Below are 25,681 nucleotides of genomic sequence, written 5' to 3' on the forward strand. Positions count from 1 at the left end.
GCAGGAACTTAGCCCACTCTTTGCCCTATGTATTTCCTAGGCAAAAGTGAGAAACCAGACAGCTGCATCCCCAAACTTTAAGGTTCTCCTAATGGCAAAGAATGAATAGCCCTCCATCCCTCCCCCCCTTAAGGGGTCATAGAGAGTAGGACTCATGAGCAAATAACCACTTGCTACAAACAAAAATTTCCTTCCCTTATATTTATATTACCAATGTACGTAAATGGTTTTAGAAGTTATTTGTTTTGTTTCCTACCATTTTCTTTGACATACATTTATCCTGAACTGGAAACTCACTTGAAACCTATTTTGATTGTCTTAGTACTTTATTTTAAACAAGTACTTTCTTACAAAGAAATAAAACAATTTTTGTAAACCTAAATATTTTCAGCATAGCATATTCTCATATTTATATGGTAATTAAGAAACAGTATTTGCAGTGGTTCTCATTGAATTTATATCATGGTATACTTAGTTATCTCTTTAGAAGGGTACAAAATGTTTTAGTTTGTAATGTCCTTAGTTATTTTTCCTTAACTGACGTTAATCATAGTTACATGAAATTATGAGACCCGTATCTTTAGCATAGTATGATATATGCCGTTGGTATTTTGTCTTAATCTGAAACAAAAGGGCAAAAATGCCTCGGGGAGAGATACTGGTCCTTTAACTTAAGGGACATAAAAGATTTAAACATTTCATCCAGTTTTGTTTGTATTTTTCCTGTTAGAAGAATAAAGATAACCACTTAGGCCTACTACAAAACAAAAACAAAAACAAAAACAAAAAACCAAAACATAAGTATGTCTTAAGAACAGTTGCATCAACTATTTAATGACATGATTCTGGGATCTTGCGTGTGTGTGTGTGTGTGTGTGTGTACTTAAGACCATTTTCTAGCAATACTGTATCAGAAGGGTCGAGAAGCTAAAAGGGAATATTGACAATTGACAATCCTAAAAAAATTAAAAGGAGAGGGTAAGAAATGAAGACTGAATTGTAGGTAACATGAGAAGATATTTTTTACTGCTCAAAATTTATTAGTATCTACTACTTCTTTGACAGAAACTGTAAATAAAGTTGCTTTGTAAATTATTTGCTTATTCTCTTTTTGTAGGTTAACACTGAAATTTTAAATAGTTGTATAAGAATAGATTAGAAATGACTTACAAAAATAAAAATACAAACATAGTACTTCCCAGAAGGAAAAACACATTTTTTTTTACAGCAGCAATTCTTTTATTCCAGTGTATTCTATCTAACACGTTAAATGTCGAATAGATGAAGTTTCATTTTTTAAATATCAGCTATTTATTTTTATTAAGTTTAGAACAGATGGCAGTTTTAGTAATAGAATTATGATGGCAATTTCTGCTTTCAAATGAATCTTTCAGGAGTAAAATTTAAAGAAAAAAAAATTCAGACTCAGGGCCTGGATAGATCAGGCAAAATGCTACAGGTTTAGATCTTACTACCTGATAGTAAATTAGTTCTGATTCTGATGTAGAGCTTTCATATAGTTACAGAGTTTCCGGTGGCATTAGGTCCATGCTATCTCTACACTGCTAATGAGTCCTACTTTGCCTAAGTCGTGTTTACAGTGTGCTAAATCTTTTTCTTTTAAAGATTTTCCAAGTCTTGAGTCTGCTGTGCCGTGTGAGAAGTGAAAATCTTTAACAAAATAAAAAAAAAAATCTAGTCTGGTACCTGCTTAAGTTGCTGATTCACATTATGTTGACACCTGCAACTTGACTCTTCAGTTGAGCTCACTTGCGGACTTTCCTGTTGGTCCTCGGGTGCATAGAACACGATACAGACATGCAAGTAATATACTTGCTGATTTATTTGAGGATTTCCCTCAATTAATGCTGTGTAGAATTATAATAATCCAACTTGATGATGTTTGTATTGGCACTGGCATTAGTATGACTGATAAATCCCACTCACTTCCTCTCCAAGATCGCTACTTAGCATTCTTCTAATTCACTGGTGTGATAACATTTACAGATTCAGGGTTATTTGAAATAAGGATAAAGGTAAAAGATTGAGACTCTAAAGTTCAACTATGAAATTTAAATTTAGAGGGAATATTAATTTGGAGGTCGTTTAAGATAATTTTGCATTTTACAGGTAAGAAAATTAAGGTGGTGCAGGCAGAGCCAGTAAGTGCTTGGTGTTAGGATAACTGTGAGTGAATATCGGGGAACACAAACATCTCACCCGCCACTAATCCAGGGCTCTGTCAACAACACTGAATCCAAGCATGAAGAGATAAGACAGAAATATGCTTTCCAATCTTAAATCATCTGAAATTTACTTAAAACAAGCATAAACTAATAAGCTACACTGCCTTAGGCCTGCTACGTTCATTCTTATTCATCAATAACACTTCACACATAGTAAATGCTTGATAAATATTTGTTGAAATGAATTAAATTTATTCAAGGATAAATATAGTGTAACACATCTTTCCAAGGCTTCACCACATTAATATCAACTCATGAATTTTACTAGCTCTGCGGTTCTACCTACTTAGTAGCTGTACCTGCCCTTTCCTGAAAACTCTGTTAATTCTGAAATACCCCAAAGCTAGTGGTCTCTCACATGCAAAAAAAAAAAAAAAAAAAAAAAAAAAATCACCTTTTGCTGCTTTGCTCTGAGGCAAGAAGCCCCATTTATATCTCTGTTGACTGTACCTGTCGTTTGAATATTGTTGCAAAAGGCAATGACATACCACAAGAGTGGCTGCCCAGATGCCCAAGATGTTCTGCGATAAGGGATGGACATAGGGAGAAAGACTTCCTGCCTGCATTTTGGTGACTTTTCTCTTCCTGAGGCTGGTGGCATGCCTGCTAGGTCATACAAACTGGGAAGTGGAGGAGCTGATCTTTAAAGTTAGTCTGACTCTGGTGCCTGAGTGGCTCCCTTGGTTAAGCGTCTGCCTTTGGCTCAGGTCATGATCTTAGGGTCCTGGGCTAGAGCCCCACGTCAGGCTCCATGCTCAGTGGGGAGCCTGCTTCTCCATCTCCCTCTGCCTCCCCCCAACTTGGGTGCATGCTCTCTCTTTTTCTGAATTAAATAAATAAATAAATAAATAAATAAATAAATAAATAAATAATAAAATCTTTAAAAAAAATAAATAAAGTTAGTCTAGCTCCAGTCTCTGAGCTACTACCTCAAACTGTGTGGAACCTGGCAATGACATCCCACCCTCGACATCCTCCTCCACTCTGATCATGCATAAAAATGTCTTTCTTCCATCTTCAGCCAAACAAAATTTGCACATACATTTCCTGAATAGGTTGTTTATAGGGAAGTACATCGGGAAAAGGCTTCCTCTAGCTTAAGTTTCTAGAAATGTCCCAGTTGTGCTCCAACTGCCAACCTGACTCATTGCAATAAAATAGTAAGATTTTTCATTCTATGATATATCTTTTATGCTTTTCCTTTGTATTTTTGTACTTGCTTATTGATCATTGTTTTAAAATATGGGCTGCAGGATTTTGTTGCTTTGAGAACAAGAATATGTCACACTGTGAATGAAGATTTCTTCCTCCCACTTTGTGGGCACTCCTGAAACCCAGCAGTCTGAGGATGAAGCAGAAACCTGAAGCATATGAGCTAGAAGCAGGAGAGGACGTTGTGGTTCAACAAACAAGGGCATTAGCAGGAAATCCCGTTTTGAGGTGTGATGCCTTCAGGAGACAGAGGAGGCAGGAAAGAGGTAGTCCCCCTGGTATGTGAGAGAACTGGTTCTAGGACATTCCCAGACATAGTAGCTGAGAAGAAAATTCAAAGGATGAGTCTTCCTGCTACTGCCCGCTCTTTTCTTCTAAGCCAGTGTTTTGGGAGGATTGCAGCTTGTGTTGTTATTATTAAGTACCGTTACTTTTCATATATTAGTGTTTTACCTTCAGTGGTGTACGAGAAGAGTGAACTCTGACACTTCTTTTGTTTGTGAAAGGAATATGGTTACCCAACGACATTCCCTTTGCTTAGGTGAAAATAAAGCAAAATTGGTTCTATCTTAGGGAAACAAGGATGAATGATAGCTCATCAGATCAGTGAAAAATTGTTGCCATTGGATAAGAATATGCCCAGTGGACAAAAATTTGCTTGCCACTTCTAAGTTTTTATGTTTCATAATATGCTACACAAGGGCTAGAATTTATTTATTGCTATCAAGTTAGAAGAAAATAAAAGTTATCCCATCAGTACCGTAGAATTGTATTCCAATACTTTTCATCACCTGAGGGACATTCCACAGGCTGTGAAATTCTCAATAAAATTGTAAACCTCATTGAATTGTCTCACACTGAGCTGAATACCAATAAAACTACAATTTCATTGGCAAGTACTGGCCAGCAAAAATGGGAATCACATTGACTTACATTATCATAGTTTAATATCTTTTAACAGACATTGTCCCTTAAGTTTACCCCTCAAATAACTTTCTCCTGTCTTTCAACTTACCCTTTCTGTGGGACTTTCTTTCTTAGGAATCTCATCTATCCTCATGCTGTAAGCATCAATGAAACCTGAAATTGTATTTCTAGACCTGCATTTCTGTTTCCTTGATGATCTGCCTGGATCTCCTACAAGGAACTGAGACTGGGCAGGTTAAAAAACAAATCCATCCATTTCCTCTCCTCAATGTATCCCACAGTGTGCTACTCTTCTTGACTTTCTCATTTCTGTAAATAAGTCTAGTGTATTAAGCCTAGAGCTATTATCCATCTCCCATTTTCTTTATATTTCATCAATGCAAATTCTGTGTCTACCATTTGTCAATATTTTATCCCCACATTTCCATTTCTAGTCCATTTCCTCTACTGCAGAGCCTCCTAATTCCCGAATTCTTTGAAAAATTCTTCCAAATGCAATTCTCAGGTTTATTTCTTTTGCCCTCTTAATTCATCTGTAATAACCCACTGCTGATTAATCTTCTTAAGATCCTGTCCTTCTGCTACTTCAAACTTTTATCTCGGGGGTCATTTCGAATGCCATAAACTCCATTAGGATTTTTTTCCTAGTGTCATAAACACATATAGTCTCTTTCTTATGTGAATTTGCTTGTAAATATTGCCCCTCAAAAACTGTCACCCACGATTAATCCTTTTTAAAATATTATCAGTTTTGTATTTGTTCCTCTACTTTTGCCCACCAGGCAAAAAAGTGTCTCCTGCTGTTGAGAATGGTGAGTTACTCACCTGTCTAACCCAGGCTGTAATTTGTACATAAAAGATGAACAGGAAATGCTACTAAATTTAATCAGCAACTTGACTCAGGACCTGTGAATTCACAGTTTATTTTCTAGCAAAACATATGTCATAATTTTCTTCTAATGGTCATGCTGTTGAAGAATTATCTAGAGTCACATCAATACCCAAGAACACAAATGCTCACGAATCCCTATTATTATTTTTTGCTTTGATTTATTAGAAAGCATTTTCCCCCCAAACCAAGGAAGACATTAATGTCCTCTGTTTGGCGAAGGGGCCTGTTAAAAATATTTGAGGTTGTTCTCACTCTCGGAAGCACTGGAATATTGGTTCAGAAGCTCCTGCCATTGACAGACTGGTGTGAGGGCCTTCCACTGAGCAGATGTTACATATCTTTTGGGTGAATTAATCTGGATAGTTATTGATATTGAAAACGGTTATTTTTGGTAAAATTAAATAAGACATTTCAGTTTGTCTTAAAATTCAGTAAAACCTTGATTTGCAGATAAAAACAGAAAGAGCTGTAATTTAAATGCTCAATATATCTTTAAGTAACCTCCACATTTACTGATCTTCTACTTTTCTTTATGACCCAGTCTAAACCAACTTGTACTCTTTCTCCGGTGATAGTTAGATTTGAACATGTGTTGAATCTTGCAAGCTTATCTGCTATGAAAATAAACATAAGTATGGTTCATTTGAGATGATCGCTTATATTTTCTTGGCTATTTTGGGGGTTACATGATCCTAATAGTGCATGCTCTCCCTTAGCTTCTGTTTCATGAATTGACATTAAATAAGCCATGAAACCCTGGTGCTAAAATAGACAATTCAACAATTAAAGAGACAGAAAATGAAGATAGTATATTTACTTTAACACTGCCTCCATTATTCTAAACCTCTTAACAGCAGTAATAAAATACTTTAGCAAGAGTTTCCAGATGCAATAGGAATTTAATTTTCTTCTCAGAAAGGCGAACGTGTTCATAACTCACCAGAGAAGATTGGGCTTATAAGTTATTCCGTTCTTCTTATTGTGATAAAATTGGGGCACAGAGTAATTTATTTTTTTCAATGTGGTGGATACACATAAAGTTAAACGCTTCAAGTAAAAATTAATGTGTGTGAGTTATAAATTGTTACTTTGGGAAATATAAAGTCTTGGTGGTTTCAATATTATAGATCTGAGTATCTCTCTCTGCACATTCATCATGTGAAAGGTTTTACTGATGGTTTTGTGTGAGTGACCAGTACGTGGACAGGTATGCTGGGGAACAGGAGGCAACTTCTATCCGTGCTATGGTCACACGCCACCCCCCTCACCTGTGGGATGGGCTTTTCAGGGAATCACCCTACATCTTTGCTTCACTGATTGCGGAAGCCCTTTTCAGCTATGTGTTGCAGGCAATTTGGAAGGTGTGGATCACACTGTCCTTAAAGAACTGTTTCGGCCTAATTTTGTCCAATTTCAGTCACAGACCTGCAGCAGATCTTTGAGAAACATAGTTTCCTTATAGCCATTTCCATTGACTCAAGTTTGGTGTGAGGGGTGTTGTTGTATATGCAGAGTTTAATCATTTTTTTTAAATACTCTTTTTCTTAGTATTACAGGAATTCACAAATTTAGAACCCTCAGAAATTTTTACAAATGCATAGAAGAAAACATTTCTCATCTTGTTGATAACACTGCCATGTGTTCTACTTTATTCCTTTTATTATGCATATGCATACATATATGTATCCGATCATATATGTATGCATTTGAATCTTACATTTTATGTTACATCACTATAGGAAGTGGCTGCATAACAGTCCAATGAGGGATACACCCTAATTCATCTATCCATTCCCCTATTATGAAACATTGATTTTTTTTTTTTGTTTTTATGATCATAAGTTCTATTGTAATGAATTAAATTCTAAAGAAAGTTAGTTTTACACAAACTGGTGAACTATTTTCTTTCAAAGTTCACTGCATTCTACTTAGCTTAGTTTTCATAGGAGAGAATTCCTTTTTAATTAAAAGTATACAAAAATATTCCTTATGATATGTTACTTACAAATAAAATTCCTTGCTCTTTCAAAGCCATAGGTCCTTTCCTTTCATTTCTCAGTCCTCTTTCTTTGGCTGTGTTTTTCTGACTCTGCTAATATCATCTGTCTGAATCTTCTTCCTTCTAGGCCTCTGTAACTCTGACCTATCTAGTTGGACTTCCTACGTCTGTGACTGATTTTTGTTTTCCTCTCTTCACACTGAGAATTCCCAGGATGTAGCACTCAGCCTTCTCTCCAGCGTTTCTTCATTTGAGGAACTCACTCATTCTGAGGACTTCAAATCAATGCCATGTGAATGGAGCCTGTTTTTGTTTGTACATATCTTATCTCTTACTAATGGGAAAGACCCTTGAACCACAGGATGCACTGTGTGATTTTCCCTTACTCTACATACTTCAGACAATATTATTAGCACTGCTGCTACTGTTAATAACAATGCTCACTGACCATTACATATGCCAAGTGTTGTGCAAAGTACTTTTTTATATTCATCTAAATTGACCTTCACAAAAATTCTCTGAGATATGTATTGTTATTCTTATTTCAGAAGTAAATATGTGAGTTCCAGGATACTAAGTATTTTACCACAGTCTATTTGATCCTAAAGAACAGATACAACCTATTATACTATTCAGTCTCATGGTAACCCATACATTGCAGACAGAACATTAGCATATTTACAAATAGCTCCTTTGTAAGTCAATCACTTTTTTCTTAATAACTAATTCAAGATTCAATACAGAAGTTAACCATGGAGTTCAGCAATGGTGCTGATGAAGTGGAAGAGCTAGGTTCTCATCTCATGGAGTTGAAGAATGAACCTCGTGGACAAAGGAGAGTGAATAAAGTGATAGAGTTTTATTAAGTGAAGATACAGAAAAAGCTCTCAAGAGTGAGAGGGGTCCTGACAGGGTTGCCAACATGGGCCTCCACTGAGTCTTTTATTTAAAACTGACCAGGGAGCTTGTGGCCTTAACTTTCTTGTGATGTCTTGGCTTGAGTAAGGACTGGTGATAACATCTTTAATGGCTTACTTCTTCTTAGGGTCTGGTTATTCTTTGTTGGCCACAGGTGACTGTTATAAAAAAGGACACCCGCCCCTCATGCCTAGGGCAGGGTGGTCTGTGTGTTCCCTTATCTCTGATTTCCCCACACCTCCACATTTTTGGGATTTCTGTGAGCCTGATCCTGTGGCCCCCTACCTATCTCTTCCTACCTAGCCCCAGCTGTCCCTTACTCACTGAGAAGGCAATTCAGAATTTGAACCTGAAATGTGAGGTGATGGATTGTTCCCTTGTTCAACCAGTATAGTTTCTTAATCCCTTATCTGAGTGCATCCCTTTCCAATTTACACAGCATGTTTCCATTACCCCATTCTATTCTTTGTTGCCCTCTTCTCTAGTGGGGGATGGATAATGGATGTGGGGTTGGGCATAAAGGAATTTGTGGATGAGTGAACAAATGGCCACAGATCTGCATGAGGAGGGAGCAGAAGGCTGGCTGAAGACAAAGCATAAACTGATACGCTACAACCTCCCCCCACCCCCCACTCCTGGGTGGGACAAGTGTGACATTCTTCCAGGAAGCTCCCAATCATCTTAATGCTAATACCTTGATAGAGGGAAAAACAACCTTAACTTGACAACGCAAGGCCTCCAGTAACCTGTGAGTCTTCTTTAACACATGAAGGTACTTTTGAAACCTCCCTTTTTTCCTTACCTCCCTCAATCCCGTAGTATATAATCAGCCACCCTTCACAACCCTGGGGCAGCAGCTCTTTCTGCCCACGGGTCCTGTCCCGCGCTTTAATAAACCACCATTTTGCGCCAAAGACGTCTCAAGAACTATTTTTTGGTGGCAGGCTCCGGATTCCACCCCACTGAACCTCACCTATATTCCAAAAGGACACCACGCAGACATGTAGGACAGGGGGGCTCAGCATTATTGCTACTATGAATCCATTCTAGGGAACATTTTCTGCCTTGGTCCATGTAGCTCTTCATTCACCCTCGTTGTTTATTTCTTTCAGCTCCAGGATGCCTTTTTCTTTTCTTCTTTCACTTCTGTTGTTACTTTGTGGTCTCACAGTTACTCTTCTCATTGAGAAAGAACTCCGTGACTCTTTTGAAGTTTTTCTTTTAGTCAGGTTTCCTTTCCTGTCAGCAACAAAGAAACAACACAAGTTTATTTGGGAAGAAGAAAGAAAGAAAGAAAGAAAGAAAAGGTTGTGGCCAAATTTCTCCTGTGGGAGTGGGGAAGTCCTAAGCCTACAGACCCAGGACAGTGTGCTCTGCTGATGGGAGCACGGACTGAGTGCAGACCGGGATTTTAGTCCCACTCTTTTTTGTCACTTGGCCAAGTGGTTTCAACATTCAGAGACTCAATTCCCTTGTGCTTAAAAGGAGAAGCTGAAATTCAGCTGTATTTCATAGCATGGTCTACAACTAATGCCTTCTTTGTTTTGTAGCAGTGGGCAGAGAGGGGAAGGGGAAAAGGAAGCCCCGAGGGTAAGTGAACGGTGGCTGCTCCTGACTCAGCCGCGGTGTTGGCCGGAACCTGTGCGGGTGCGTAAATGCTCCCCGTGGCTGTCAATAAATACAGGCAGTTTGATTGATTTCAAGTTTATTAGCCACTGATAATTATTGCATTTTAAAGTAAAAAGTATATTAAAACTGTCATTAACCTTGTCAAATTGCTAAATTTGAAAAATGCTAGTACAATTTTCACTTCAAAAATCAGGTTATTTCCTTGATCCTTCCCCACATTCTTTCTCTTCATTGCCGGTTGCTGAACTGCATATTACCTTTTTAATTCTGTACCTTTGTTTCCTAGCCTACCCTCATTTGCATTTCTAAAATCAGATGTTCCTTTCATATAACACCGTATCCTAATTAAAATATTAAAAGATGCTTTTTGAATGAAAAGAATTTACATTGCCATAAAAAGTTCTGAGTGATGCGGGATGCTTCCTTTTTATAATTCAATGACACTTTCTCTCTGAATTATTTTGAGTTACGGAGTTAACCCTGTCAGCCTTTAGAATGGATTAAAAATATGGAAGAGGAATAGGCTGCAAAAAGAAGTGTGGCAAAAAAGAAAATGTTGGATTCATAGTAAAATTTTGGGAAAAAAATTTTAATGTACTTATTTTCTAATTAACTCCAGCCAAGGGATCTTATTTTCTTGGTTGGTTGATTGATCGGTTCATTTGGCCTTCACATGCAGAATGGAGCTAATCACATTTCTTAGCTCACAGCTTATTGTTCTCCTCAGTCTGAGGAAATCACACTCTTGCTTCATTTTACTTTTCCTTCTTTCCATGATTTCCATTCTCACTCTACTCACACTTGCTTATATGTTTGAAGTACACCTTAAAAGCTTCCTTTAAATATCTGTTAATCTGTATTTTCAGTTAACTAAGTGATGCATTATTCTGTTTCCTACTCCCTTAACTCAACACGATGGTCTTGAGGTCTGAATATTATTCCCGAATGTGCCTCTAGTTTGTTGCCTTTTAGCAACTTTCAGGTCCTTGTTCTCATCGTTACTTTACGGATAGTCATCGGAGTTCTCCTCGACTTCCTTCACCTGCCGGCCACACCAGGATAAATGATGTGGAAACAAAGGCAGAGAAAAGTTATTAAAGTTTCTTACTACTCGCAGCCCATTGACAAGTCCTTGAGGTGGGCAGAGTGACACTCCCCTAGGGACTCAACTGCCTGGATATTGACACTTTGCTAAGGGCAAAAGGCGATCTCAGCCCAAACTCCAGGATCCTGTAAGTCTACTTTAACATATAAAAATTCCTTTAGAAACTTCCTTTATCTCTACCTCTTCCCCCAAGACACATGTTGGCGATCATTCCCCAAACATATGGCCCACTGATATACATCTGAAGGGTCTCATGACCAAGGTAATGAATGACATTTTCTCAGCAATACCTACCCTCCTCAGGGTCCTGAAAACCTTGCTTCCAAATTCTTTTAGAGACTTAATGCTAACCCTAACCTTCTCCCAACTTGAAAGTTGATAATGGACCACTCCTCATGACCCCAGTGCCGCTCTTTCTGTCCACAGCTCCTGTCCCTGTGCTTTAATAAAATCACCTTTTTGCACCAGAGACATCTCAAGAATTCTTTCTTGGCCATCAGCTTTGAACCTTAACATCTTTCTTACATCCATAAATATCTTGCAGAACCCTGTGTGAATGTTCAAGCACTGGATCCCAGGGTCTACACACCTTCAAGGGTTCTAAAACCTTCACTATAGCTTCACAGAATGGCTGAACCAGTTTAGATGGTCTAGAATTCTTATGCTCCCCACTTCTTCAGAAGAATGTGTTATCATTCTCCTCTTCCATTTTTGTTTTCTGATGGGAATAAGTGATAACTCATCAATTTAACTCCTGGTTCCAAGCACAGTTCTGGGGAAGACTGCACAATGGGAATCTGCTCTCTACCACCCACAAACTGTGTGACTTCAGGCGAGTTTCTTAATCTCTGTCCTTCAAATCTTTGGTGAAGGAGAAACAGCACTAGCACAGAACTCTTACTAGTGCTCTGAAAATTATATGAGGAAAGATACATAAAGGCACATAAAAGCCCGAGTTAAATGTCACTGTCATTATCACTTTATTCATCAAAATGTAAACTCCATGAGGGCATTTCTGTTTATTTTCTGTTTTAATCCCAGTGCCTAAAATAGTGTTTTTACATGGTGAAGTACATAGGTGATGTTGAATCTTTATTGAATTCCTGAAAAACACTGAACTTAACGATATTATGTCATTTTTAATATATTAAGGGATTCAGTTTTTTGATGTTTTTTTCTGTCCTACAGTGGTATGAATCTAGAAAATAAACCACCAAAGGCTATGTGGCAAAAAAAAAAAAACACAACACAACAAAACAAAACAAAAACATAAATTAAATACTGCATCCCACCCTCTCATGGCAATCTGCCCTCTCCTGCCAGAGGACACTTTATCACAAGCCTCCCCCAGGGACTTTTCTTACTTTACTCAAGCATTTTCAGAGCTTGATTCCTAATTCTATAGCATTCCTAGTGCTGAGCTATGAGAGGGTGTCAGAAGCTTCCATCAATTTCCCCCTCTCTTTATTAACTTAATCAAATTTGTAGATGATCAAATGCTGAGAGGAATTACCAATTCATTCAATGAAAGAATTACAATTCAAAAAAATATGTTGACTCAAATGAAACAGTCAAAATTCAATTTAATGTAAATTAAAACATAAGGTATTACATTTACAATCTATATTTCTATTGTCAACCAATGGAATATGCAAGAATTAAAGGAACCTTATATTAAATTATTGGGAGTAGTTGATCAATTTTTCTATTGGGAGATAATGCAATGTGACTTCTGAAAAAATCTTTGGGGGGGGGTGTCTGCTTCTGGTAGACTAGATATTTTGATAGACCTTCCTATATCAGAAAAGTACTTTCAAAATAAAAGTATTTTGATGATGACATGCCTGTATAAGGTAGGTCTCTATGGGCCCTGCAAACTCAAATGCTTCTTCCTTCTTTTCCTCCTTATCATTATCATCTGAGATCTTGTGTCTGAGTTGAAACACAGTAGTAAGATGTGCAAAGAAATGGAGTTGTCTTGGGAACAGATGCCAAAAGTAGTTCTGCATTTGAGCACTGGTCCTCAGGCCAGGACAAGGTTTTTGAGCTGAGCGTGAAGCATCCTTTATTGATCAAGACCCTTAAATGGGATTGAAGAGCTCCAGATCAGAGGCAACTTTTGTCTTCTAGAAGGTAAGAGTCTTGTCTAGAAGAAAGCATTGTCAATTAGGTTCATAAGAGCCTTACAATTGAGATTAATAAATGAGCTTGTAGAGATGACTGAGCATGAAAGAAGGGATGTCACCGCAAGTACATGTCAGCAGAAACAATTAACATGGTTATGTATCCCACCCCCCACATTCCAGGCTGCAGATATTAGAACGTTCAGATACAGCCTATAGAATAGTTATGAATAAAATGTTGTGTTTTTTTTTTTAATGGATGAAGTAAAACATACAAATAAGTGACAAATGACTATTAAGGATGACTAGGCATATCAAAATAGAAACAAATAGAAGTTCCAGAAATAAAATATAAAAATATGATTGCTAGAAATAAAAACTTGGTGCACAGATTTACAGGTATCCTATATACCTGAGTAGAATATATGTATTCTCTCTATATACTCTCTCTATATAGATATATATTCTCTCTATATATAAATTTGTTATGTATATATTCTCTCTCTCTATATATATATAAATATATATATTCTCTGTTCTCTATATATATATCTTAAGGAAATATACAAATAGAATAGCTTATAAAAAGTATTGAAAGAGAAATTAGAAAAAGACCATAATGAGAAGATCTAATCAGAGTTCCAGAAAGAAAGAATAGAGAGAGTAGAAGAGAGGCAATACTTTTAGGAATAATGAGGAGGGGGCTTCTGGGTGGTTCACTCAGTTAAGCGTCTGCCTTTGGCTCAAGTCATGATCCCAGGGTCCTGGGATCAAGTCCTACATCAGGCTCCCTGCTCAGTGGGGAGTCTCCTTCTCCCTCTACCCGTTTCCCCTGCTTAGGATCTCTCTCTCTCTCTCTCTCTCTCTCTCTCTCTCTCTCTCACTCTCTCTCTTGGATAAATAAATAAAATCTAAAAAATAAAGGAATAATGACTAGGAATTTTCAGAACTGATAAAACACATGAATATACAGATTTAAAAAGCACTGGCAAAAATCTTTGTTTACAAGATTGTGGCATGAGTAAAGGAAGTTCTGGGAACTTTGCAGTGTGAAAAAGACAAAGAAAATGGCAATGACTTTTCAAGGAAGAAATGATAATTTTATTCAATAATAAAGAAAATTTATGGGCAATTAGCACTATCTGTAAATTTAAGAAAAGAGTTCTTCATCTAAAACTTTTCTAGGGGACTGCCTATGATACTCTTTGGTGAAGTTATGATCAGTCGGCCTGTGGGACTCTGACATTGTAAGGTTGTGTAATTGAAGAAAGTTATAGGATGTGAGGAAGATGGCAGAGAGGAGGCTCCTGACTGGCTGTCCTTCTACAGATGTACCAAATAAACAGCTTCTCATAAATCAATTTCCTCGAAGAGAAATCCAGAAACTGGTTAAGGCACTTCTAAACACCATGTGACCTAGAAAATACCCACATCAAAATGAGTAGGAAAAGCTGAGGCAGATTCACACCATAAACCCCACCCCTGGCACGGCACCTTACAATCAAGTAGGAACCCCAACTCCCAGTTTCTCTCAGAGAAGAGAACTGTTTGCCTCACGTATCTAGTGCCCCAGCTTGTATAGCTACCACCCGCCTCACTCCCAAATCACCCAGTCTGAGCCAATGGGGCTTGGCGTTTGAAAGTCCCCTGGGATGACCGAAAACAAAAAGGCAGTTTTAAATGGATGAGCAAGCACTTCTACAGCCATCCCCTTGGGCTCAGCACACAGGGAATAGGCAAAAACTTGCAGCCCCCAGTTTCTCCATAACGGGTTTGACTGCACACTTTTGCAGCTGCTGCCTCAGGGTGGCTTCCAATTTCCCTGCATCTGGGAGCTGGTGGGGCTCTGGGAGACTTAATGGGTTTGTGGGCACTTTCCCATGCTTTCTCCCTGCTGGCCAGCTCTAGTGATGAAATGAAGTCTCCAGCTTCTTCCAGGAAGGAGCCTAGTCACACCTCTAGCACCCTAGCTTTTATGGCTGCCACCCAAGGGGCTGACTCCCCAATCACCCAGCTCTTAAGGCCAATGAAACTACCCATTTGTGAGTCTCCCAGGACCACTGAAAACAAAGAGGCTGTTTTGATTACTTTGCTATCCCTCTGGGCTCAGTGTAGAGGGAACAGGCAAAAATGCCTTGCTCCAAGATTCTCCCTGGGAGGAGTTTGACTCTATACTTTCCCAGTTGCTGTCAAGAGATTATGGCTTTTAATTAGCCTATATCTAACAACCGATGGGTCAGGTGAAGGACTTATATGCAAAATATATAAAGAACTTGAAAACGACCTGATTAAAAAATTGGCAAAAGGTCTGAATAGATATCTCACCAAAGAAAGTGTGTTGATGGCAAATAAGTATATAAAGCTGTGCTCAATACCATTTGTTATCAAGGAATAACAAATTGAAACAGTAATGACATATCACTACACATCGATTAGAATGACAAAAATCCAAAAATCTGGCAATATCAAAGGCTGATGAGAATGTGGAGCAACAGAAACTCATTCATTGTTGGTGGGAATGACAGCCATTTTGGAAGAGTGTGGTAGCTCCTTACAAAGAGAAACATGGTCCTACAATATGAGGCAATGATCTCATTCCTAGGTATTTATCCAATGGCTTTGAAAACTTCTATCCACACATAAATGAATTAATGCTTATAGCAATTTTATGTGTAATTGCCAGAAACTGGAAGCAACCAAGATGTCCTTCAGTAGGTTGAATGGAAAAGCAAATTATATCTATCCATACGAGGTGATATCATTCATCAATAAAAAAAGATGAACTATCAAGCCACAAAAAGATGTGGAAGAAGGTTAAAAGCATAATAGCTAACTTAAAAAAAAAAAAACAGTCTGAGAAGTACGTTCATACAGTTTGCTTACAACTACATGACATTCTGATAAGATGAAAATTACAGTAAAAAGATCAGTGGTTGGTAGGATTTTGGGGAAAGATAGTGTAGGATTAATAAGTGAAGCACAGGGAATTTTTAGGGTAGTGAAAGTATGACATTCTAATGGTGAATACATGACATGCATTTATCAAACAATAGAACTGTACAACATCAAGAGTAAACCTTAATGCAAACTATGAACCGTAGTTAATAATAATGTAACAATATCAGTTCATTAATTGTAACAAATATACCACAGTAATGCAGGGCATTAGTAATAGGGGAAGCTGTGGTTGGTGCAAGGGGTATAAGGGAACTCTGTATTAGCTACTCAATGTATAAATCTAAAACTGTACTAAGAAGTCTGTTAATTTAAAATATGTGTTATGCCACATAAAAAATAATAATTTTCAGCTAATTTTGACCTGTGAAAACAGCATTATCATATGGTTCAAATATATATTATCCACACAAAATACTTGGGTTAAGTACTGGTTTATTATTTGAATTTAGACCTAAAGCTCTGAAGTATTATTGAATTTGATTATTGAATTTGCCCAAATACTCAAAAATTGAAAATAAATTTTATGATGTGTTATCTAATTACACACACATATATATGTATATCACATGGTTTCCAGATACTCATTAATATTAATGTGGCATATACATAACCTTAAAGAAGAATTAAGATTAGATACAAGATCTTCTGAAATTAATAAAACATAGATATTTATCTTTTTAATAATTTTTGGTCATTTAAAAAATCCAATTAATTTTTATTATGATGATGGCTCTTGTTTTACCAGATGAATTTGACTTCTCTATGATGATGAGGTAACAACCCAATAAAGAATGTTGAGTAAGCGTGGTTTCCTCTTTTCTCAGTTCTGCCCTTCACTTGTTTTTGAAGTATTTTCTTCCCAATTTTAGTTTGCAGATGCTGTTCTGACTTCAGGATTCACTTTAGCCATTCACTTCCCACTGCTGTTTCTTAATAAGGAAAGTGCAATGTAGAAAGCATCTTTCAGGTGTCCGTAAAGGGTCAAATAAAAAGGTGATATCTCCATTTTATATAAAAGGTATGGCCACGGATTAAGTGAATTGCATGCACCACAAGGAGTTCACTCATTTTCCAGTCTCAGAGATGATTTCCCTGCTTTAAAGGCAGATAAAGCAACAATTCTGAAGAGATAAAATAACTTATTCATTTTTTAGCATGATTTCATGATTTTAAAGCACATAAAATTGTATTGTAGTGAAATTTTCATCTAAATATCTTTCATTGCTTTAGTAATGCCAAGGGGTACACAACTAGATTAAGCATCTTTTCCATAATTATATGCAATGAGCCTAAGTATACTCAACATCATTGTGATTGATCTTGCTGAATAAACTTGTAACATCAGACTCATGATTATTTTGAAGTTAAGGTTTTTATCTGGCAAAGATCTTAATGTAAGTTTTTATCTGGCAAAAGTCTTAGTGTACATAAAAATGATATGTAAGCATTTATGTATATATGTATGTATTCTATCAGTCTTTAAAATTAAGTTACTCAATATCTACAATGTGGAAAATATGGATGTACAACATTTTGTAATTATACAATTCTCATTTGGAAAGTTTGTGTTTTATTTTTCAATTTGAATTAGAAATTATCTTTAAGGTATTTAAATACATCCAGCATTTGAGGAAAGTTTCAATATTCCAAAAAGTTAATCAATAATCTAAAAAAGTTAATCAAGCACATTTTCTATACTAAATATCACAAATATGAATAAGAAAAATAACTATTATTAAAGAAGTTGTATCACAAATACATAAAACTGAAACATAATAAAAAATTCTTCAGAGGAAAACGAAAAGGAACAATGTGAATAGCAGACTAAAAGTATTGAGAGAAAGACAGACAGAGGAAGACCAGCTGTGAAGAGGGACAGTAAACTTCTTGGACTGGCATCTAGGAGCTATTTTAATGTTGTGTTCTGGCTAAATCCCTTGTTGCACCCTGTCTTGCAGAATAAAATGAACATACATGCACACCACCCGGTACCTAACTTAGCTCTACTGGAAATTCTTCCTGTGTAAATTCCACCATAAATATCCATAAGTATTGGCTTTGTACCTAAATAACTTATATTCCCTTACTGTTATTGTGTTATTTCAATCTTTAATTTATTGTTCCCATTATAAGAGCACAATTTGAAATATACAAAACATTTAAAAAAAGAAATCAGAATCCCCTCTACTTGTAGGTCTTACTCCGCAACTCAATCACAATTAGATCACTTGACATCCCCCCCATTTTTAAAATATAATTCAAATGTGTTTATGAGCTTTTCCTCCTAGAGGCCTTCTTTGGGTTTTGGATTTAGACTCATTTCTACACAGTGGTTATTGAGGCACAGTGGTTATTGAGGTTATTGAGGTAAGTCTCCCCCTCTAGGACTTAAAACATTTTGCATTGAATATCTGTTTGATTGTCTGCATTCATTCGGCCTCCCACCCCCGCCCCCACCCTGACAAACTTGTAGATTCTAAAAAGCACAGACTCTTTTTGTCTTAGCCATCACTGTTTCCTAGCCACTAACAAAGCACTACGCACACAGTAGGGTTGATAAATATTCATACCATGTATGAGTAATGATCGTAAAAGTGTATATCCTCCTTTTGCAATTAACATAATAGCATAAGTATTTCTCCATATTACAGTATTTACTTTTAAGTATTTTTATGTGGTTCACCATCTGTTCATTGCATAAAAATCAATTTCAAGATTGTTGGACTCTTTGACTTATGTTTATCACCACTATAAACCAAGGTTCTCAGCAGTGCAATCTCTCTCATCAATTCTCACTGTATCTTATTTCCTCCTCACTTCTATAAATTGCAACTAAATCTTTGTTTAAAAAAAGACAGGAGCAAAGTCCTAATTTAAAGACTAATGAGCATGGCAAAGCTAATGAGAAACATCTTAGAACTTCTTCTGCGGTTCTTTATGCCTGTTGGCTTATTTTATAATTTAATGACATCACAGTAAGCACAAAAGAACCATGTTCCTTCTTTAAAAATATATATATATATGGCCTCTGTCATTCCAGTGAACTTTAAAATTCCCTTTCTGGACTCTAATCATCACATTTTACATAAAAGCATTGAACAGGGCATGAAGAAATTTTCTTTTTTTAAATTTGTTAAATTTATTACTTTAATATCCTGCTGATCGTGTATTCACTCATTAGTACAATGAGTTCGTATTAACTGTGCCGCAGGAAAGCTCAGTACAGTCATCACTACGGTGTTCTGCCAGGTGCTGAGCCCCAGTTTAGTGCAATGAGCAACCACACAAGCTACAGGTCATTACACACTTCAAAATTTGCAAAATAACTACAACAATACGTAAAGTATGCAAAGATAAGAGATCTTTCTCTTCTCTGTGTGGGCTTTCATCTTAGGGAATGGTATCTGGAAAGCTTCTGCATCACGTACCTGTGGTCTGAGACTTAGATACAAATTTGCTCGATGAGTAAGGGAGGATTTGAGATATTTTTAAAATAATTTTTATAGTTAAAGTATCTGGCATGCCCAATCTTCCGGCTTTTCTGAAAACAATACAAAATATTCAAGCAAGATCATTTTGGGTAGTTTAGACAGGGGAGGCACTGAATTGACAATTAGAAATCTTTATTCTTTTTTTTTTTTTAAGATTTTATTTATTTATTCGACAGATAGAGACAGCCAGCGAGAGAGGGAACACAAGCAGGGGGAGTGGGAGAGGAAGAAGCAGGCTCCTAGCGGAGGAGCCTGATGTGGGGCTCGATCCCATAATGCCGGGATCATGCCCTGAGCCGAAGGCAGACGCTTAACCACTGTGCCACCCAGGTGCCCCTAGAAATCTTTATTCTTAAAACACAAAAGTTATCAATGTGCAAAACTGTCAGGTGTGCAAATCTCTATAAGTATTGCTTCCCAACTCATTATTAAAAACCTCCCTGGAAGCTTAATAAATTACCAAACCACATTCAATTATATATGAGAAAAGGACTTCTGTACCTCTTGGAGAAGAAGACCATAGCTTGGATTGTCATCGCTGTCTGTGAAAACATGAATCAGTTTAAAATATGTTTTTTTTGCACTGGAATGATCTCTCTTTCCGTTGAGAGTTCTGGGTCTTTTATGCAAATATTGTTACCTGAGTATATCTGAAATTTTCTTTTAGAATCATCTTCAAAGTAAGGACAGATCAAAGTGCAGGGTCCTAGATCAAAACAAGCAATGGCTTTGTAAAAACTCCTATTTTTGCTTTAGTTCAAAGCAAGTTAATAAATGTTCTCTCCTCATCTCTCTGTTAATGATAGTAACATCATTTTAGGGAAGCAAAATTTAACATTGGCTTTCTCATAGGCTCAGCCTGAAGAGCAAGAGGGCCTTATAAAAAATAGAAAAGTAGGAGCCTGTACTGTTTCTTACATGGAAGGAGACAGCAAATTTTAGTGCTGTAAACAGGAATGAAAGGGACACAATGGAAACACGTGTGAGACCTCTCCACATACCCCTGTCTCGGGGCCTAGCACTGTGATGAGGTGCTTATACTTGGTTCTCTTCACTGTGTCATAAACCTGTGGAGGAGGAAAACATCTTATTTATCCTTTGTTTTCATTAGCACCTACAACAAATATTTGTGTCACAATAGCTCTGGGTTTAAAGAACTGAAATAGGGGCACCTGGGTGGCTCAGTTGGTTAAGGGTCAGACTCTTGATTTCAGCTTAGGCTTTGCTCTCAGGGTCCTGGGATCGAGCCCCACGTGGGGCTCCACACTCAGCTTGGAGTCTGCTTGAGAGTCTCTCTCTCCCTCTCTCTCTGCCCCTCAACCCCCCAGCTTGCATGCTCTCAAAGAATGAAAGAGAAAGAAAGAAAGAAAGAAAGAAAGAAAGAAAGAAAGAAAGAAAGAAAGAAGGAAAGAAAGAAAGAAAATAATTTTTTTAAAAGAACCTTTTGGTAATGGAGTGTTTTTGAGTAACTATGTCCTGGACAAGATAGAACTTTGCCTTGTGATTAATTTTGCCATATGTGAAACCTAAAAGGACTGTAAATGGACTAATCAAATTAACATTTACTCGGGGTATTTTTCCATCCATTTAAACAAGTGCACATATTTTACCTTAGAGTGTAAAAACAAAACAAAATGTTACTATCATATAAAGATATAAAGCTTCCTTTAACTTTTAGTTTTTTAAAAAATGCAGTCATGTGTCACTAAATGAGAAAATTCATAAGTGGGAATCAGTCATTTACAAGAGTTTAAATGAATTACACAAAGCTCTAAATAAAACAGATTACCTCATATTAACATGCATTCTATTTTTACATTGTTTGTCAAGAATTTAAACAAAATATCTGGATTACTGATATTTCACATGTACTGAAATGAGCCCTTAGATTTGCGATATAAAAATCTTCTATACATTAATGACAACATCAAAATTTAATAAGAAAGATTATAGCAGCAAATAAGCCAAACATATCATACATGGATATGATTTGAAAAATATTCTATAGACTTGTGATACAGTTTTAAAAAAAATGATATTTCACAGAACATTGTCTCGTGAGCCGTCCCTTGGAAATAAAAAGCTAAACAAACCAAAACAACAAATTAACAATGGTTAAATAAGTGTGGGGCATGCTGAGAAAACAAAGTTTAAAAGTTTTATCACAGTACAGCAAAAATCTTAGAACACGCTAAGGTCAGCTTTGAATGTCACGTGGACGCTATATTGAGCTGCCTTTTGTAGAGGTGTTGGGTTACGCAGGAAGTTGGTCTTTTTGAGAGGAACACATGGGCCTTCCCCAAAACAAATGTTCTGTGTCACACACTTTGGAAAATTCTGGGCTATCAACTGGCATCCATCAGATAGCAGTATTCTGTCTTTGAAATGATGACACATAATTAAATTGTTTGGAGAGCTTGACTCTGGCATAGGAACACACAGTTTTCTGTCAATGCCTCTCATTTATTTATGAAAATAACAAACATGGAAAAGGTATTTCAAGAAGTTTTGTTGCAAAAGGAAATGAAGAGACAGTTTGTTAGAGGAAGAAAACTACATCTTGAAGGAAGTTGAAATTGGAAGGATGTTGTTGTCAGTGAGCTGTGGAGTCCATAGGAAGAGGAAGACTTGCTGAGTATAAATTCCTGACGTAAGGGAGGATGGACTTCCCCATACAGGTGGGAGAAGTGAAACTGGGTAAGAAGAGAGAGTCGTGGTCTATTGTTGCCTAGAAGGAGGAGAGGGTAAGAACAGATATAAATCCGTTTGCCGCAGATGGCTTCTGGTTCCTGTAAAATGGGATCAGTTGTAAATTATGAAGTTTCACTGGTGGAACTTTGGGGAAAGGAAGAGGTGTGTGCATGTGTGTGCACGCACATGCATGTGTGTGTGTGTGTACGTGTGTTAAAGTAGTTCAGAGAAGTGTAGTTTAGTGGAAAGAACCTGGGCTTAGCCTCATGAGATCGGATTCTATTCTGATCCTTCCACTGTGGTGTTAAGTGATATTACTTACACAAATGATCTATTCTCTCTGACCTTCAGTGTCTTCAACTTAGAAGTAAGGAGATCCGCCCAAATAAGTTCTTCTTAAGATTTAATGAGCACAGGCCTCATCTGGAGGATCTTTAATATTAAATTGCTGTTCCTGATTCAGTCAATTTGGGATGGGGCCTGAGATTCTGTACTTCTAGTCAGCTCCTGGGTTATGAGATGCTGCTGGTCCATGCAACATACTTTGAATTGCAAGAGCCTAAATAATCTGATCACTCAGATTTTTCTCCACTTATATATAACTGTTACATACTGAGAGCAAGTGTATCAGCTTCTCAGACTATCATGCTTTACATGTTTTGCTGTTGTTGTTTGGAGATTTTATCAATACATTTCACACTATGATGTAATAATAAATACCCACCCACATATTCATGATAGAGTTCAAATCTGTGTGAAGTTCTGGTAATTCCTAGATGAATACTATAATCAATGTAATAACATGTGAAAACATATGTGAACTACCTATTATAAAAATATTTACAAAAAAGATAAATATTTCTTCTCCTTCTCCTTTCTTCTGTTCCCATCTCTGTCCTCTCTCTTCTCTTCTTCTCCACTCCCTCCTTTTTTTTAGATGCCTAAGATCAGAACTCAGTGGTAAGAGGATTAAGTCACAAATTGTCATAACTTATTTTTAATGTGTATGATCTGTGGGTAATCAAGAGGGGGTGTAATAAGATCACATTGGTGTGGAAGATTGTGCATTGAAATTGTTACCTTGCTTACTTCCTTGTAGGAATTGAATATAAACTTGTCCTGGAAGCAAATTATTTGGTCTGAGTATATCATTGAATATAATTTCAAATCAAGTATTTTCAGGTAAATATTAAAAATATCAATTCACCATAAACTAAATGCTGCTTATATTCCGTTCATGTGTGTCTAAAACAAGAAAAATATTTTATTTGATTCCTCATGAGAAAAAAAGAATCATAGTTCCCTTATTATGAGTACTTCCATACAAATGTAGAAGTAGAGATCAGATGTCAGCTCACTGCCAGATGTATACTTAATGTCTGTCACTACATCAGTCTTGACATCTCTTATATCTATGTCTACATATTGACATTCACATTAATATTACAGCTGTGTCTGCATCTCGCAAGAGTTTCCTGAGGCCTCAAGAGTCTGAAGTCTCATGTTAACAGCAATAAGCAAAATGTACCTGGCCCCCGAATCTACCCACGCAATATGGGAAGTCAGCCTTCTACAAAAATACCTCAATTATTTCTGCAATTTTTCACGGTTTCTCAACAGCTTGTGTATAGTCTCTTCATGGTCTCCTGCTCTGGCTCTCTCCTCACTGGTTGTTCTCTGAATGGCTGGTTGACAGCAGTATCTTTCTAGTACTCTGGCCGTCAGCACTCTGCAGAGAAGGTCAATGTCTAATCCAGGGAGTAGGTTCTTTGTGCCTCCAGAGCTGCAATGCTTCAACCAAGGAAAAGAAAAATACTGTTACCTAAGGAAATAACCAATATAAGGTTGATACCAAAATTAAGTTGTCAAAGTATAGGAAATACTGACATTTTATTGGCATATAGTCACTAATTAAAAATGGTGCCCGAGTTTGTAGTACTGAGAGTCAGTTCCAAATTCAGAAATTCAAGAGAGACGAGGTAGAATGATATGAAAAAAAAGGTCATAGAATCATAAAAAAAAAAAATACTAGTTTAGTAAGTGTTGGTGAAATAAAATACATTTATTACGCTTTCCAAAAGGAAAAGATCTTTCAGAGTGTTGGGTCTTTGTGAGGCTCCTTAGGGAGAATGAAAATGTGTTTGTAAGATTTGTAGTTTGAGATTACTGGGGACTCTGAGGAGCAGGAGAGAATGTGGGCATATGGAATGGAGCAAAAGACGTTAGATGGTAAACAAGAACTTATTAAGTACCTGCTGTGATGCATTAGTTGGAAAATTAGCTCTATTGGTTATGGCATAATGCTAACGAGCCCAAGGTTGAGTGTTCCCCATTGACTTCGGGGTCAGTTAGGTGTGCTCTTCAGTGGCCTCCGATTACAAGGAAGGCTTGGCAAGCTCTTTACATGTGCTGCTCAGGCTCGGGGCACAGAGCAAGGTGGCAGCTCTATCCACCCATCATTTCTACAGGACGCACACTCTCGAACCATGTGCACTTTGGGGCCTATCACAGTAACATCCGAATATATATCTATATACATAGACATGAATAAAAACAAAACTTCTCTTAACAGTTGTTTTATTTATATTTTTCTTTGATGTTAGTATTGGAGAATGCTGTGGTGTGGTTTCAATAAAGCATTTTGGTGTGTATAAGTAGTCATACAAATGTTCATATACTTTAAGAATCTCTCTTCTGAAAATTTAGCTTGGGAAATAATTCGATAACTAAAAAAAGTTATATATATAAATTTATTGTGGAGTTGTTTATGCCAGGCAAAAATTGAATGCGAGCTAAATGAAATGTCAAATCGTAGAAGAATGGCTTTTTCAGTTTTAGAACATTACTGTATAGAATGTTATGCATGAATAAAATAAAATATAATTATGGCAATTGAAGGAGAATATAGGAAAAACTTATGAGAGAATGCTAGAAGAAAAAAGCAGCATAAAATGTTAAGTACATTATGAATACAACTTTTGAACATTTTAATATGAATACGACTATTTGAATACACACACACACACACACACACGCACAGAGAAACAGAAAAAAATAGGAGAATCTAGTTAAGAAAGAAAACAGTTGAGTTCAAGTGGTGGCAGGCAGCATAATTCCATAGATTAGTGCTCGAATACATAGGTGCTGCAGTCAGTTGCTTTGAATTTTAGCTCCTCCGTTTACTAGCTATGTGACCACAGGTAATTATTTCAACATTCTGTACCTCAGTTTGCTCATCTGGAATTCTGGGATGATAAAGATTATTAATTTTAAGGAATTATTCTATTATTCTCATTCTAATAATAAAGATTATTAATTATTACCCTATGAGGTTATTCTAGCCCCATAAGAATGTTCGACTATAGAATGAGATGATTTATGCAAGAGCCCCAATCATACATGGGTACTTAATATCTATTTGGCATTACCAGAGCAATGGATAACAGTGATTATTATTTTTGCCATTCATGATTTTGTATTTTTCCAGTTT

Source organism: Ursus maritimus, unplaced genomic scaffold (assembly GCF_017311325.1).
Source record: "Ursus maritimus isolate PB19 unplaced genomic scaffold, ASM1731132v1 scaffold_11, whole genome shotgun sequence".
In the NCBI taxonomy this organism is placed as follows: Eukaryota; Metazoa; Chordata; class Mammalia; order Carnivora; family Ursidae; genus Ursus; species Ursus maritimus.